This window comes from Daucus carota, chromosome 7 (assembly GCF_001625215.2).
Source record: "Daucus carota subsp. sativus chromosome 7, DH1 v3.0, whole genome shotgun sequence".
NCBI lineage: Eukaryota > Viridiplantae > Streptophyta > Magnoliopsida > Apiales > Apiaceae > Daucus > Daucus carota.
Genome location: NC_030387.2, coordinates 11,703,293 through 11,720,280, shown reverse-complemented (window position 1 = coordinate 11,720,280; position 16,988 = coordinate 11,703,293). Strand labels below are relative to the sequence as shown.

General features: G+C 33.5%; 3 long non-coding RNA genes across 5 annotated transcripts in view; 1 reads left to right on the top strand and 2 right to left on the bottom strand.

Annotated features, from left to right (window-relative positions):
* LOC135147764 (uncharacterized) overlaps positions 1–16,988 on the bottom strand; it is a 42,720-nt gene that overhangs the window by 2,675 nt on the left and 23,057 nt on the right. The window lies entirely within an intron of this gene.
* Positions 26–2,392, top strand: LOC108195796 (uncharacterized). 3 transcript variants are annotated; one of them, XR_010285969.1, is made up of 6 exons: positions 26–138; positions 290–624; positions 707–1,387; positions 1,512–1,577; positions 1,732–1,946; positions 2,107–2,392. It is a non-coding gene; the product is annotated as an uncharacterized LOC108195796 (long non-coding RNA). The 3 variants fall into 3 exon arrangements; XR_001801620.2 differs by having other exon boundaries at positions 290–1,387; XR_010285968.1 differs by lacking the exon at positions 290–624 and having other exon boundaries at positions 71–138; positions 1,355–1,387.
* On the bottom strand, positions 13,223–15,207 carry LOC108195292 (uncharacterized). The gene is made up of 4 exons (XR_001801482.2): positions 14,903–15,207; positions 14,769–14,810; positions 14,152–14,235; positions 13,223–13,506 (listed from the first exon to the last, which is right to left on the bottom strand). It is a non-coding gene; the product is annotated as an uncharacterized LOC108195292 (long non-coding RNA).

The window sequence follows — 16,988 nt, the reverse complement described above, 5'->3', positions numbered from 1 at the left end:
AAATAAACCCACAAAACAACCCCCCCCCAAATGGAATCCCCTTCACTCTCACGCTACTGTCCTTCCACTCCTCTCTCACGCTATACATCTTCAAAATCCTCTCCTCTCTTATGCTGCAAATCTTCAATATCAATCAAGGTAAAATTCATATCTTTATCCTAATTAATATTTGGATTAGGGCTTCGTGTTCTATTTTTGTTATGTTGAGAGCTTAACTTTTTTAGGGTTTTGTATCTTGTTTTCTCTTCTTATTCGTGTTCTTATTTTGTGTCTTTATTTGTTCTATTAGGGTACGATTGGAGAGTTATTAATGTTGCTCTGTATCTTACTCAATTTGATTTCTACTGTTTTGTTTGCTGTTTTCAAGGTAAATTTTGACACCCAACTTTGATTTACAAGTGGGTTTTGTTTATTTGTGTTGAATGCTGTAAAGTTATGTCTTTTTTGATAATTTTTATGGGGTTTCAATTAAAGGCACTATTGTGGATTATGAGTTGGTTTGTTTTGGTTTATGTGATTTTGTTTGTGAATTTTAGGTTTCTTGCAGTGATTATGTAGTTGGGTTTGGAGGGTGTGAGATTTTAGCACTTGGGTCTGCATTGGGAAAGTGATTTGTGGAGTTTAGTAAGTGAAATCTGAGACTTCGGTTTTTGTTTGTGGTGGATTTTAGCATTGATCAGTGATATAATTTTGGGTTGGATAATAGGATTGGGGAGATGAGAAGGGTTTGAGGGATTGGAAGGAGATCTATGACTTGAGGGTCACTAGGTCTCTTTACAGGAAGTTATGGATCATCGCAATAACATTTTCAGAACGGGTTTCGAACAATTCATACAGCACCGCCAGTTGTTGTCTGGAAGGCTCCTAAGATATATAAAGAGAAAGAGAGAATGGTTACATGGTTATTTAAATTTGACCCTCGAAAAAAAGTCTGAATGCTGCTCTTGTTTGCTATTTTTGTGTTAGTGTTTGGATGGGTGTTGTTTGTGGGAAAAGGTTCAATTTTTAGTCATTGTACTTGTTTGTATCATTTACCAAACGCTTTCTAAGGAATTTAAAGTTACCAATGTAAATATAATCAAGCTTTATATATTAGAATATAGATTTAAATATGTTACATATCTTATCATGTCGTATGCTTTTTAGTTATCTTCTGTTAATAACATTTTGTTTTGGGTGTTAATATATAATTACTAGTCGGTAGTCCTTCCAAGCATTACTAAATGCATGTTCCTCATCGTCAATCTGCATCTAGAATAAGTTTTACATAACTAGTATGAATTTAATATCCTAGTTTCTTATTTGGGTTGAACATGTTAGTTAATTCTGCTTAGTGGGTTTAATTTCTTTCCAGGCGAAGATATCCCAGAAGGTGTTCATATACCGAGTATGTCACTAAATGATACTTCAGATTTTATCCATTTTGGGTATTTTTCACTGAATGCAGATCAAATTAAGTTTAGGAGTTTTAATTCTTCTATAGACTCACTAAGTAATGTAATGTAGTACAGGTTCATCCACAACCTGAGCATTTTACTGGGTACCACCAGCTGAAAAGAAAAGGACTGGACCATGACGTAAGTTTAGCTTGCTTAAATCTGGATATTAAATTTATATTAGTAATAGTATCTGCCTTTGTAGTTTCTATGGTCTGACTTGCTCTAGATATGCGAATTTCGGTTTGTGGCTTTGTACATATATTATAATTTCATTTATAATATGTTTTTCCAGCATGTCAAGTATGTTATCTTCCTACTGAAGATGTTATTTTCCGAATGCCGACGACCCAATCTTTTTCTCCTGTAATTCAAAAGATATCTTATATATATACATGAAGACTTTTTAAGAAGAATTGAGTTTGGAGGTTCGAAATTTGATGGATATCTGTCGCTGGAGCAGAGAAATGATTCCTATAATGTAAGAGAATTAATGAGTGTACATTGCGGGTATGACCTTTTCCAGAGCAAACTTATCTACTTTAAAGTTTATGTTATAATAGACATACGTATGGCCTTTATTCACACTGCTTATTGATAAATATAGCCAATATCTTTTATTTTGTTCCTTAATGCTACTAACCTTCATTTGACTTGTCTTCACGAATAGATATATTAGAGAAACTCAACCTGGACATCAAGCAGGATTTGATATTGATGATTCTGACCTCCATGAGATGGAGAAGTGTGAAGGAGTGGCGGTTATATCATCTATATTTGGATATACAAAAGTCGGGTGAAGAAAGATCATTATCTCCGATATGATAATGATGAGAAGGGCTTAAAAACAATCCTTTTAGATTGATTTTTGTAAGGATGGCTTATAAGTTGGTACCTTAGTCTTGTTTCTATGTATCTTTCAACTTGATGACTCTGTTTGTACTTTGAATTCTATTTTGGTCAACTTTCAAGTTAAGAAAAATTCAGAGTATTGCATTTATATAGCATTACTATAAATCAGGCCAACAATTTAAAAGCAAAAAACACAAAACCATTGCAGAAATGTGTTACTAAAAAAATAAAAAAATATTGCAATTGGTTTAAAATTGTTGCACAAAACTGTTACAACAAAATTTCAAATTATTGGTATGCAACAGTTTTTAAGTATATAGTGTTACAAAAAAATGTTACAGTAAATTTATTGTAACACTATAAAATTGTTACCAATGACCTCAAAAATGTTACAACAGATTACAATTGAAAGTCTATTGCAATACCTCAAAAATGTTGCAAGAAACCAAATATCTATTGCAACAGGGGTCTATTGCAACGGCAGCAAATGCAACACTGAATTTTGGCAAAAATGTTACCAAAAGGTCTATTGTAACAGTTTTAGGCCCTACGGCTACATTTTTCAGCCGTTGCAACAGGTGAAATATGGTGTAGTGTTGATTTTTTTGAAAACATTTCTACATCACTAAAATCACAAGAATTTAACATCCGTACGGATGGATACATTTAGGACAAAACTAGTCCACTGAGTTGGGTACATTTGTTTGAAGTTGAATGATTGAACCGTATATTTCTAAACAAGCGTGGTTAGTATGTATAAAGAGACAAACTTCAGTGACAATTAGATATTTAAGCCTAAATTTTATGTTCGGGACAAGACTAGCTAGTACACCGAGTTGGGTGATTTCTACCAATTTGACGGTTATAAAACACCATCAAATAAGTCTTGACACACCAAGGAGGATCTTTTAGTGTTAGTTATGGAATTCTAAAGCATATTTGCTACGACTTATGCTGACGAAAACTGCCGCCATCACTATGCATTACAGTTTCAACTTCTTCTTGACAAATTGGACACCCCACCTGCACTGGAACGTGTTTTGAATAAAGATTTGTTAAGTGGGTCAACAATTTGATAATACAAGCCAAACAAGATATAAAACCTTAGGTGGATCTTTTAAACGCCGGAGTGTTCTTCACATTATAGACCGATTATCCTCATGCCACACCTTCCATGAAATTGAAGTCTTTTATATGCACTTTTAACCGTGTGCATGCCCATATTCTCCCATTTTCGAAACCTTATATCCTCCCCGTTAGAGTCACCTAGTTGTATATTTAATTTGTTTCTCTGGTTCCTTTTATTGATACATCCCATAAGACGTCTATGTCCCATTCTTTCGTATTTATGTAAAATAGAGAAAATACTTTTTCTTTTTAAATCGGAGGTGACGTTGTGATAAATGATAAGTGCATATTTTTTCAAATTTTAAGTACCTAATTATTGCTTGTTCTCACTTATTTATTTGTATATTCGTCTTTGTTTTAGGAATATTGCAAATGCTTGAAGAAATAAAAGAATAAAGCAAAATGGAGAAAAAGATGGGAAGAAAAGGATTATAGGGAAATATTCCACAACATCTCAAGGAAGGATCTAGATGGGACACCTACACCTCCCCCCCCCCCCCCCCTCAACCCTAATTCCCCTATAAATACACATCTCCCCATTATGTTTCAAGCACCCAGAATTTTCTATTTTTAGCTCACCACAACTTTGGGGTAGCCTCTCTTTTCTTGTCTAGATCTAGTTTTGATTTGTATGCTCTCTTCTCATTCTTGTAAAACACTCTTTCATTTTAATGCAAAGCTCCTTTTAGTTTGTTCTATATTTTGTCTCTATTTTCTTGCTCCAAATGGCATGATTTTTCCAAATACCACCATATGCTTAAGAGCTTTTGGGAAACGAAGAAGCGATCTAATCTTTAATTAGTGTAGATCTTGTGATATTTCTTGAATTATTTAATTAAATCCTAGCACAAAATTAATTTGTGTTAGGGTTTATATTTAAAACCCTAAATTTTCTTGTTCTTGGTTTTATTGCTTAAATTGATAATTGGTAATTATAAAAATTATATAAAAAATTAGCTACTTAAAACCTCGTTTAACAACCCCAGTTTATTATTTTCTATGCTTCGGTTTTACAAACACAAAACCCCATTTCTCCCCTCCTCTGTTTGTTTCTTTTTTATACTAGACAAAACTTATTTTCTGTGTTCCACTTGCTTTATTCATGAAACCCACACCAGTATTCTGTTTTCGCTCGAGTGACTGAGTCGCCCCCGAGTGGATGAGTCACAGCCGAGTTTTTCCTGAGTCGTCACTATTTCTTCTTATTGAGCTTTTCTACTGTGTTGTTCGGCTTTGTTTTGTTCCTGCTTAGTTTTGTTTTGCCATGTTCGTTCCGTCGAGTCTAGGTCTGTTCTATAGTTGGGTTTGTGCTTTCTTTCTTGTGCGACTTGGTGTTCGCGAGTTGAGTCACTTCCTTGGTTTCGTTCTGCTTGAGTTTATGAGTCTACAGGGTTGTTTTTGGGTAGTTTCTTGTGTGTTCGAGTCAATGGGCCAAGTTCTGTGTTACTAAGTCATTTCATTTATGCTTCTGCGTGTAATTTGCTGCGTGTTTAAAGTTTAAACTGAGTTTTTAGTTCCGTTTTTGCATTGCCGAGTGAAGTTTGTGTTAGAAACTTATAATTCTATAAGCACTAATTCTCTATAATAGAGACAAGGACCAAAAACATCATATTCAACTATCGAGATATAAACTGTAAGCGGAAGCATACCTGTATCCATTAGTGATGATAGTTGTATAACCTTAAGTAATTTTGCTTTTGAAGCAGCGTTATTGTCTTCCTCGACCAAACACTGCTTAGGTTTTCTTGAGTAGTCCTCTCTGATGGGTGAAGAAAGACCGTGTGTGTTGCTCGATATATCGGGGACTATAAACTTCCGTATTCTAACACTCACTTTAATCTCCCATTATAATTAAATTAGGCCTAAGTATTGGGTATCCACTCATTTGACCCACACAATAATTAAAATCTAATTGGGTTTCTTATTTCATCACTTAATTTAACCCAATAAAATAAATAGAAAAATATAATTAATATATTTATATATGTAGCCCATAATAAATTATTATTATTATTAAAATAATAATAACAACCTCCCACTTGGGCTTCATATTAAATCCGGAATCAATTATACATAACTTTAGTGCGCAACCTTATCCTATTCATCGTCCTTAGATTTTACTAAAATAATTCGGTCCATCTACTATATAGGTATGAGATTCTGACGGTATTCTTCACTAACTTTACGCGACTAAACCTTCCGTGGTCACCACACAAATATATTCAACGACATGAATCAAAGTATGGATAAGTGACATAAAAATTACATACAATGTGATCTATATAATGCCTATTTCCAACTAGTCCTTACTCAATCTCTAATGAGATTGATATAAATTTTCTCAACTCAATGATTAAACCACAATAAGAAAATTGAACAAAAGTATAGTGACAATTAATGAACTAAAATTCCATCAACCAGGAACTTGATATCTATATGTTTTGCTTCAGTAGTGCTCCTATTGTTATTAGAATACTGCACTGCTGATTTATTATCACAGAATATCTTTAATGGTCTTTCAACACCATCAAGAATACGTAAACCAGTGATAAAATTTCACAGCCATAATGCTTGATTTGATGCCACAAAACATGCTATATATTCCGTAGCCATCGTGGATGAAGCTATGAGCGTCTGTTTAGCAGACCTCCATGAAATCGCTCCACCAGCCAATAAATAAACATAGCCCGAAGTAGGTTTTCTTTCATCTTTGCATCCTCCAAAGTCAGAATCCGAATATCCAATGATTTCAAGATGATCTGATTTCTTGTTTGTGAGCATATAGTATTTTGTTTTCTTCAAATACCGTAGGACTCGTTTTACTGCTTTCCATTGTTCCATCCCCGGATTGCTCAAATATCTTCCCAATATTCCAACAATGAATGCTATGTCAGGACGAGTACAAACTTGAGCATACATTAGACTTCCCATTGCCGAGGCATATGGTATCTTCTGCATTTCCTTTATCTCAAGTTCATTCTTGGGACATTGTTTGAGACTGAATTTATCTCCTTTGGACACGGGTGTATCCAATGGTGCACAATCTTTCATGCCATACCTTTCCAGGATCTTTTCGATATAGCTCTTTTATGACAATCCAAGAATACCTCGAGAGCGATCTCGATGTATCTAAATTCCTAATACAAAAGAGGTGTTACCAAGATCCTTCATCTCAAATTGACTAGTGAGAAATTTCTTGGTATCGTGCAATAAGCCTATATCATTAGTGTTAGGTCCTGAAACGATTATGAAAGGGGGGGGGGGTTGAATACAATCGTCACTAAAAATCGTGGCGGAATAATCTGATTTGAATTAAACTTGTTAATCAGATTTTAATTAATTAATATAACAATGTTTTAAGTCGTTATATAATTAATATGGTTCGTTTTAATGTCCACTAAATTTCGTAGAATAAATTCGACAGGATGTATTCTAGTTTAGTGATTAAAACAACCGAGTGATCAAAGCACAGAAAACTGTGGATATAACAATTGCAAGTTACAAACAACTTGAAAGCTTTTACAATGCTTGAACATCTTAGAAATGAAGAAGTGAAGCCATATTTATAGGCAAATCACTTGGAACTAGATATGACATTGAAAGGAATGACTTTCTAGCTTAGGAATGACATTACAAAGCAAAGCCATGTCAAAAGGAAGGAAGGAATGACATTATTTGAGAATGTCATTCTGCCATACACGGTATGACATTGATTCCTTGGCCTTCAAGGGTCATTTGGCATGACTTAACTAGCCAAAGTCATAAGGAATCAAGTGGTATGACTTAATAAGTCATAGAGCACCAAAGGGTATGACATTCTAAGTCATACAACACAAGTCATACACACATATCAAGAATGTCATACTGACTGACACGGTATGACTTTCTTAAGTCATACCAGATAATGTCATATGCAAGCACACGGTATGACTTTCCTAAGGAAACTCATACCGATTGATTAAACCATATAAAACCCAGAATGACATTTTAAGTCATGTCAACCAATGCCATATAGGAGGACACGGTATGACATTCCTTGATAATGTCATACCGACCCTTTTAAACCTTAAAATCAGTTTAAATAATTATATAAATATTAGATAATTACTCACTTAATTATATTAATTATATAAATTCATAAATTAAATTAATTCGAAGGTGAATTAATTTAATAAATAAATTACACAACCAATTTAATTATTTTGATAAGTGAAATAATTAAATAAATATTTATAAAATTATATTCCTTCAGCAGCAGGGACTCCAGGCTTTGTTGAACGTTGTAGATCTTCGTCTTGATTGAACGGCCGCTTATAGTTGATACAGAACACTTAATCTGAGTAGCTGACACCCAAATGTACTGTCTGGTTCATCTGTATCTAGCTGAATTAAATATTCTTTATCAAATAAACATTTGAGACGTGGCTTGTTCGTCGAGTCTTTGTCTTCCTAGTTCTTCTTCATTAGTAACAACAGTATGGAATCTTCTGAATAAATAAAGTATTAAAACTTTATACCTTCTGGACTTCTGGACGTGCTACAAAAGATTATTTGTACACTGAGGCTTGAACATATTAATGAACTTCTTCCAGTGGTGTGCAGCATCATCCTGATATTCTTCAGACATATAATTTCAATAAATCACTTGACGTTATTCGTATGGATTCCTTCAATAGTACTTGCTATTTACCTTGCTTTCTTATCAGAGTTGAGTTGGTACCTCTTTAATTACAAATAGGCTAAACATATGCCTTTCAATTAGTGGCAAGTAAGATGTCATCAACGTATAAGAGAAGAAAGATAAATTTGCTCCCACTGAACTTGTGATATACACAATGTTCCAACAAGTTTACTTCAAAACCATACGATGTGATAACATGATGAAATTTGTGATACCATTCACGAGAGGCCTGTTTGAGACCATAGATGGACTTCTTTAATCTGCAAACCATTGTCTTTGGATCTCCAATGACAAAATTTTCTGGTTGCACCATATAAATTGTCTCATGAATGTTAACCATTGAGAAACGTTGTCTTTACGTCCATTTGATGTAGCTCTAGGTCATAATGAGCCACAAGCGCCATAAATATTCTAAATGAGTCTTTCGTTGAAACTGGAGAGAAAGTCTCATTATAGTCGATACCTTTCTTTTGAGTGAATTTTTTTGCGACTAGACGAGCCTTATATCTTTTGATGTTACCTTCTGAATCCCTTTTGGTTTTAAAAACCCATTTGCAACCAACAGGCTTTGATCCTTTAGGTAACTCGACAAGATCCCAAACATCATTGTCGTTCATAGATTGCATCTCTTCATTCATGGCATCGATTCACTTTTGAGAATGAGGACTCTACATGGCATGTTGAAGATTTACAGTATCATCTTCTCCAATGCCAATTCCATCTTCATGTTCTTGTAGAAAAACATCATAATCATCTGGAATTGTGCTCTTTCGCTCTCTAGTGGATCTCCTTAGTGGCACTTCTTGTGATTCATGAGGTTGTTGAATTTGCTCAATTGGTTCCTCATGGGGAATGTCAGTGTTGTCTTGAACTGGAGGGCCTTGAACAATGATAAGTATCATAATCTGATCATTGCTCTCGACAGTGTCATGAATAAGATCATGACTATCTTCCTCAAAGACAACACTTCTACCTATATCTTCCCTCCCAAAATCAGCATCCTCAAAAAATCTTGCATTATCAGTCTCGAAGAAGGATCTAGTAGCGGGATCATAAAATTTAAATCCGCGAGTACGCTCCGGATATCCAACAACATAGCAACTGAACGTCCTTGAGTCTAGTTTCTTTTCATTTGGTCTATATGGCCATGCCTCAGCTGGACAACCCCAAACATGTAAATGCCTAATACTTGGAGTTTTATCAGTCTAAAGTTTGTAAGGGGTTTCGGCCACTGCCTTTGTTGGAAGTCTATTAAGGATATAAATTGCAGTCATTAGTGCATCTCTCCAAAGTGATTCAGGTAAAGAAGAATGACTTATCATACTTCTCACCATATCTTTAAGAGTACGGTTTCGCCTCTTAGCAACACCATTCATATTAGGCTTGCATGGCATAGTGTACTGAGGGACAATCCCACACTCCTTTAGGAAGTTAGCAAAGGATCCTGGACCTTGCCACAACACTTCCTTTCAGTCCCTCAGATATAAAAAATCTACAGCCTGCGGTTAAGCATTCAATTTCATGTGTGTTCAGTTGCTAAGGATCTTGTGGAAGCATAACATTTGTATAATTAAATTAACATGGTTAAAGCTCTTTGCGACGATTACAGATATCTCGTAACATTGTTTATTAAGTAACTGATTGATTAGTTTTTTCTACACAAACCAAAACCTCTAACCCCAAAGAACTACCTAATATAGTTTTTTCAAAATTAGTTTTATTTACAAATCTCTATTTCAATCCACAAACTATCCAACACTAATATTAACGTACTCTACTGATCAAACTTCTTAAACATTTTAAATCTCAAATTTTGTACAAAATCTCTAACTTTCAAACATGACCAATATCTTACATATCTAATTTAGCTAAACATCGCCCAATCTCTTGAAAATGCTCAAAAACTTGAACTGAACTGAGGGAATGAAGTAGTAAGATTCGTCTATGTAGTGTAGATAAAAATAGAAATTATTAAAACTTAATTACTTTGCAATGTTGATAAGAGTCATTGTCAGCTTTCATATTAGGGAACAACAATGACTAATCATAAGCTTGTTCTTACTCAATGTAGTAGAAAAGGAAACCGATTCTAAATATAAAAAATGACAAATAGCCATATTCTCATAGACTCAAGCAATCAACTTCGGACTAAAGGGAGCTCTATGTCATTAGTAACTCTATTTGACCTTCCCCTATTTGATTTATGTTTGTCTCTTGCACTGCTTTTATTATATCATCAAATAGCTTCCCTAGCAGAACTAAACTTTGCATCACATTGATTAAATATATTCAGTTAGAATATACACACATACACGAACAAATTTCTAGATATTTAATATTAAGTTGCTTCAGTTATGTTTATTTCAAGATACTCTACTCTAGGCCTGTCTAACAGGCAAGATAACTCTTCTACATGGACTTGCTAAGAAGAACTAACTCTCACACTACATTCTGTAATTCATCATCAATAACGCCTCTTCACCTTAGTGTTGAATGTCAAAGTTGAAAAGTATGCTCTTGTCAACATTTACAATCTAAAGCCTCTAATATGTCATAAAAAATTTATCATAGGCAATTATTCGAGCATCTTGTAAGTGTTTCTAAAATAACAATTATAACTCAGAAACCAAAAAACAAATATATAGTCGATTAAGTTTACCTCTTTAAGCTATTTCGGTGCCTCTTTGTATCGTATTGTATGTCAAGCTACTAAGCAATTGCCGAGATGGAGACAAAGACAGAGGGCCAAGGTGAGTGTATTGGTGATAAAGAGGGAGACTGATACTTGCATCACGTAACCAAAAACCGAGGGGTGTATTGGATTGAGATTTTAATGGATTTTTTATTTGGATTATCGAAATCCGAAGGTATTCAATTGGGATTTGAAAATATGCTTTAAAATGCGCAAGCATTCAATTAGGATTTTAGAATATGCTTTAAAATCCGCAGGTATTCAGTTAGGATTTGAAAATATGCTTTAAAATCTGCAGGTATTCAATTAATATTTTAAAAAATCAATTAAAAACTCTAGGCATCCAAATATTCATGGATTTTATTGCATCACTGATTTTCAAGCATTTGAAAAAGAATTCATATGTATGATTTGCATCATGAAATCAGGCGTAAGATTTCATTGCATTGACAAATTAGCGGACTTCTAATAAAGAAAAATAAAAAGAAAAATCAAAGCACAGAATCACATGATCATCTACTCTATGGTCTGCTATTTCCCATTTTTTGTCATAAGACACTTTCACGTGAATGGGTTGTACCGACGTACAATATTCGAGAGGAATGACTTCTTTCCACCAAGAAAATTATTTTCATCTAATCGAAGGGCATGCAGAGATGTCCTCGGAAATTTAGATAAAACCCCCTCAATGTCGAAAAGAAAAAACTCAAAAGAAAAGCAATACCCGCGAACGAAGAAAGTCGGGTAATGTCATACACTAAAGTCCACCATCTAACCGAAAGTCATGCATAGATGTCTCCGGACATTTAGATTGTGAAACTTCAAGCCTGAAACAACCCAACATGGAGTCGGAAAGTCCGCGGGATAAAGGAGGAAAAGAAGAAAGGCAACAAGAGTAAAATAAAGAATAGAATATAAAGAATCCTGAAAGGCACCATGGAAAGAGAGGAACAAAACGAAAGGAGGAGAAAAAAACACTTCGAAATGCCCCAACAGCAAAGAATTGAAAGAACCCAGCAACAAAGAATTGAAAGAAGACCAAATCTCTTGTGAGCCCAACACGAATAACAAAGCACCACTTTGATAGTTTCCAACGAAAAGAAATAACTTTGGTTAGAAACTATCATAGCCGTAATCATAATATATCTATTGCAGCCAAATGCTCTGTTATGTCTTATATATGATAAGGTTTTATTGTAACTATCACATTTGATCCAACTAAAGAAACAATTACTAATAATAGGAGATCCAATAACACTTATTAAGTGCTCATTATCATAATTATGAGACAAAGAAAACACTTATCAGTTTTTCATGAACTGACTCTACCTTGTCACATATCTAATACACACTAGTAGCTACAATGTCAAGGAGCATGAACATTTTTTGTTTGGATGTGTATTTTATGAAACCGCTACAAAATTAATCTCTGTAAAATTAAAAGAAAACTAATAAGGTCAGAACTAATGCTAAAACCTAACTCTTGGGTATTAATACTTTAAGCAGTGTATACAATTCTAAACTCTTCGAAAAGAAATTCAAGATTCAAATTTAAAGTACAAGGAAAAATAAATAGATCTTAATATATAAGTATAATTAAAAAGTTTAAATTTCCCGTCCTATTATTTAGTTTGCTTATATCTTCTTCCTGATATGTATATGAGCCAGGTATGCAAGTAATCAATAATATTTAGAACTCTTCTTAACTCCTTGTTATCCATAAAGGAAAAGTCCCTGGACTTAAGGTGCCAGGATATTGCTTCAATGCAATTAAGATGCAAATTATAATATCCTTTTTGTTCAGCATATGAGCTATGCATATAATGGCGCATTAGCTAATCGACCTCTTATCTAAACTAATTCTTTGAATCATATTCACTATTTGTATCCGAGCATAGCTGAACAATATTTAATATTAGGCTATTCTTGAAAATGTGGTGTACATCCTTCGAAGCAGTTTACATTTGTGTTAGTAAATACATAAGATTTTCCTAGTACATTCCCCCCAAAGTGGTACTCCCTCCGTCCCTCTCACTACGCCATATATGGCCTATGACAACATCAAAAAAATGATGCCATAACCCCAAAATATGTTGCCATAGCCCGAAAAAGGGCTATTGCAACATAAAATTTAAGTTGCATTTTTTCATGTTGCCCTAGGCTTCTATTGCAACATTTGGGTAACCTACTGCAACACGGCTTTTTATGTTACAATAGACGTGATATTGCAACATCTGACTACCCTATAGCAACAAATATATTATGTTACGTTAGACCTCCTGATTTCAAAAAAAGTGGGACCCACACGTGGGTCACACATGTGGGTCCTATGTTTGGACACCTGTTTTTCAGTTGCATGTTTGCAACATTTTTTGTTATAAATTGAAACATATATATATTAGCTACTACAACATATATGTGCTAATGCAAGACTAAATTAACAACTTTGCAATATTTCACTATATCCACTGAAACATTAAACTATTCTTTCATACAAATCAAAGTTTATAACAAATCCAACCAAACAAAACTACCTAACAAATCCAACCAAATCAAAGTATTAAACGAATCCAACCAAACATCCCACTACACTACACTATTATATATAAACATATTCTTGCATTTGCTCGCACTTCTCAAGTTCGGAAATTTCCAAATTCTGGAACAGTCAAGTCTTTGACTTTGTTAAGTTGATCCATTAACGGCTTAAGCTTCTCCTGCAACAATACAATGCAACTACTAAGCTGAGCTCCAGTAAAGAAGCATGCTTTATTTTAAACTCAAATTATGTGTACTTAGTTGGGCAGTGCACAGATAACACAATAAAGTTGCAGCAGATAATGAAATTAATACTAAACAGGGTAAGAACTTCGTCCATGATCAATATTTGTATAGTGGCTGAAACATGGGAAATATTAATTCTTACTAACTAAAGATATAAGACATGGCAGAGGATGACTTGTGCCAATTAGGTCATGCTACAAACTATATGAATTCAAAGACATATGCCAACTTATTATAAATGCCAAACCAGAAGTCCAAAACAATAGTTGTAGATAACTAGAGCATGCTATGTGAAATATTTATAATTCGTTTTCCTTTTATTGTCACTATGCCATTATGATTGAGGCATAACAGGTACAACGAATATAACCAATTAGCAATGAATAAATCTATAGTCCCCGGCCATCAGCAAGCTAGTTAGATACCTCATTGAACAAATATTGTATCCAATGTATACATTATAATGATAGAACACTTGAGCAACCAGCTAGTATGTACATTAAAACAACTCAATGTTAAAGAGGAAGAAATAGTAAGAGCCTCCCTTATAAGGATTATCAACTGAGCATTATTTTTACCTGGTTATATACCACCGGTAGTCACTAGCATCTTCCATAGAATTCTTTACTGCTCACTCACACCAAATACAAAACTGTGTTGTACTGTGACGAGCATAAAATATGTGAGAATCATAATGAAATGAGAAAGTCTTATTGTCACACTAAACTGAGTTGACTACATGTCTTGAACATTAAGCAGGCCAACAACAAAAGCACCATTTTCATGTAAAATATATCCATATATGCAAAGCACTGACATTGAGACAAATGCAAAAGAATCGGAATATTTGCTCTTTACTAAAGATTGCGCACGAAATCTGGTCTAGAAAAAGGATGCCCCAAGGTAGCTTAATAATATACAGAAAAGAAAAGACATACAAGATATTATACAAAACAGGGACCTCTTCCTCGTGATAGATCTTTTATAATTAAGAAGAATATTGTTGTTGAACACTTTTAAGCAACAAAAAAATTAACACAAAAACAGAGTATTGCAATTTCACAAAACAAATGAAAAAAAAAACAAAAAATCAAAGGAAATAAACTAGATAAAGATAATAAACCAAATAAACATAAAAACAAAGAACACTAAATGCAAATAAACTCATAACATGAAGCCCTAAATTCAAAAATACCTTATAATAAAGTCTTGGAGTGCAAACCCAAACTAAGAACACCTGAAATCAAAGAGAAAGAGATATCAGATGAAGTTTAAGAGATTATATGTAAGTAATTGAACCCTAATTGAAGTTTAATGAAGAACCAAAACCCTGATTGAAAAGCCAAAACCCTAATTGAAGAATTGGAACCTCGACCCACAAATCAACTGTGCTCCAACTATAAATGCAAATCCAAGTTAATTAAAAGTGATGGCGAGATTGAGTGAAAATGGTGGCCAGAGAGAGATTAGCTTCAGAGAGATTAACAAGAGAGAGAGAGTAGAGAAGGGAGAGAGAGTTGAGCGAGGGAGAGAGTGTAGTGAGTGTTGAGGGTATTCAAGGAGACTCGAGCGTGTATAGTGTATGTGTGAAAATTTCAAACTTGGCTGAAAATTTGGGCGGCTGTAAGCCTAATTTTTACCCGCTTTGAGCTCGATATTTGCCCAGTTCAATAAAGTCAAATAATGTACTGCACGTCTGCACCTATACTTTATTATTTTAACAAATAAAATTCATGTAATTATTTTAGGAACAAAATTCATTATATGTATTTATTACTACTTATAATTCGTATATCTATATTTTTATTTTTGAAACTTATATATCAGTTCTGATATCAAAACAAGGGGAATTTAATTATTTTTACTTTTCATTGCTTTTAAAAAAATTAATTACTTTTAAAATTCCTATTTTAATTTTTTTAATTATTATGAATAAAATTTGCATATCATCGCGTATCTTATTTATTTAATTTGCATATCACTTTAAAATATTGTTAAAATAATTTAAATTATTATTTAATGTTAAAATAATATTATAATACTTTAAGCTAACACTTTTACAAGTATATTACAAGCTGCAACACATAATGTTTGCTATTGCAACATATAATTGACATGAATGGTTATCGTTGCGGTAGATATGGATCAGTGTCTCTATTGCAACATAATTTTGCAACACTCGCGTTCATACCATTGCGATAGATCATATATGGCGTAGTGTCTGATTTCTATAAACGTTCAAAACTTTCCCAAAATAATAAACTTTTATAATACAAAAATCTCACCCACCCACTACTTCCATTTACTTTTTCAAATCTATCAATTAAATATGCATGGGTCCCACCACTTTATCTACTTTTTTTCTCTTTCTCGTTACTTTACACTAGTTTATACACTTTTCTTAGTCTCCGTGTCCATTCCAAACGCATACATCCCAGTGGGACGGAGGGAGTATGTACCTACTGGGTGAATATATGCAAGACATACATCTTTTGAATGAATCAATAGTGTGCCTTAAACATGTTGTGAAAATGTATCATACTAGTTGAGACAAATTTCTGCCAGGCACAAATGCACCAACTTTTAATATATTGTTAATATCTTTGAAAGTAAATGCAGACAATAATCGAAGCTTACTACTCTTTCAATAGATAATTATAAAGATGATTTGGCTATCATGGTTTACAGTGGTCGAAGAGCGGAAATTGAAATTCTCTATATTCATGGTTGTGAGTTCTTGGGAAGGTTCTTGGCAAAAATAATCAAGTAAAGACACTACATTTAGGTACTTACCATGGATTTTTGAATTATTTTTGTTTTATTCTGACGACAACTTTTACAAGAAAAGATTTGAATGTATAAAGAATTGCACAACAACTTTGTAGATTAAACTAAAAGGGGAAGATAGGGACACAAGGTAACTTTAGAGTTTTAACCAGTACTGCATTTCATTTGGAGAAAAATGGAACCAATTTTTAAAGAAAGTTGGTAAGGTTATGGTTTAGTCTAATAATCTACGAAACAATGCTATATAAAATAAAATTAAAAAATTAACAAGCCTACTAAAAAGTAAATATATTCTTATTCCTATAATCCAATCACTCAATCAATAACAAAATATTTGTGTTACTATTGCAATTTAAGAACAACTTTTATCATTAGGTTATAAATTGGTATTATTTACAACGAAACTTACTCCTATGTATGTATGATGTTAGGTCCTATAAACTCACTATATAAGATGATATAGTGATCACAATCTGTAACACAGTATGACAATATAAGAGATTGAAAACAATAAACTCTTATTCACAAAGCTTGAATGGTTACAAAAACTCTCTCAGTAATTTATATTGTATTACTAAGAGCTGCTAGGGTTCTTAACAATATACTCGATAACTCTACTCTTATAGAG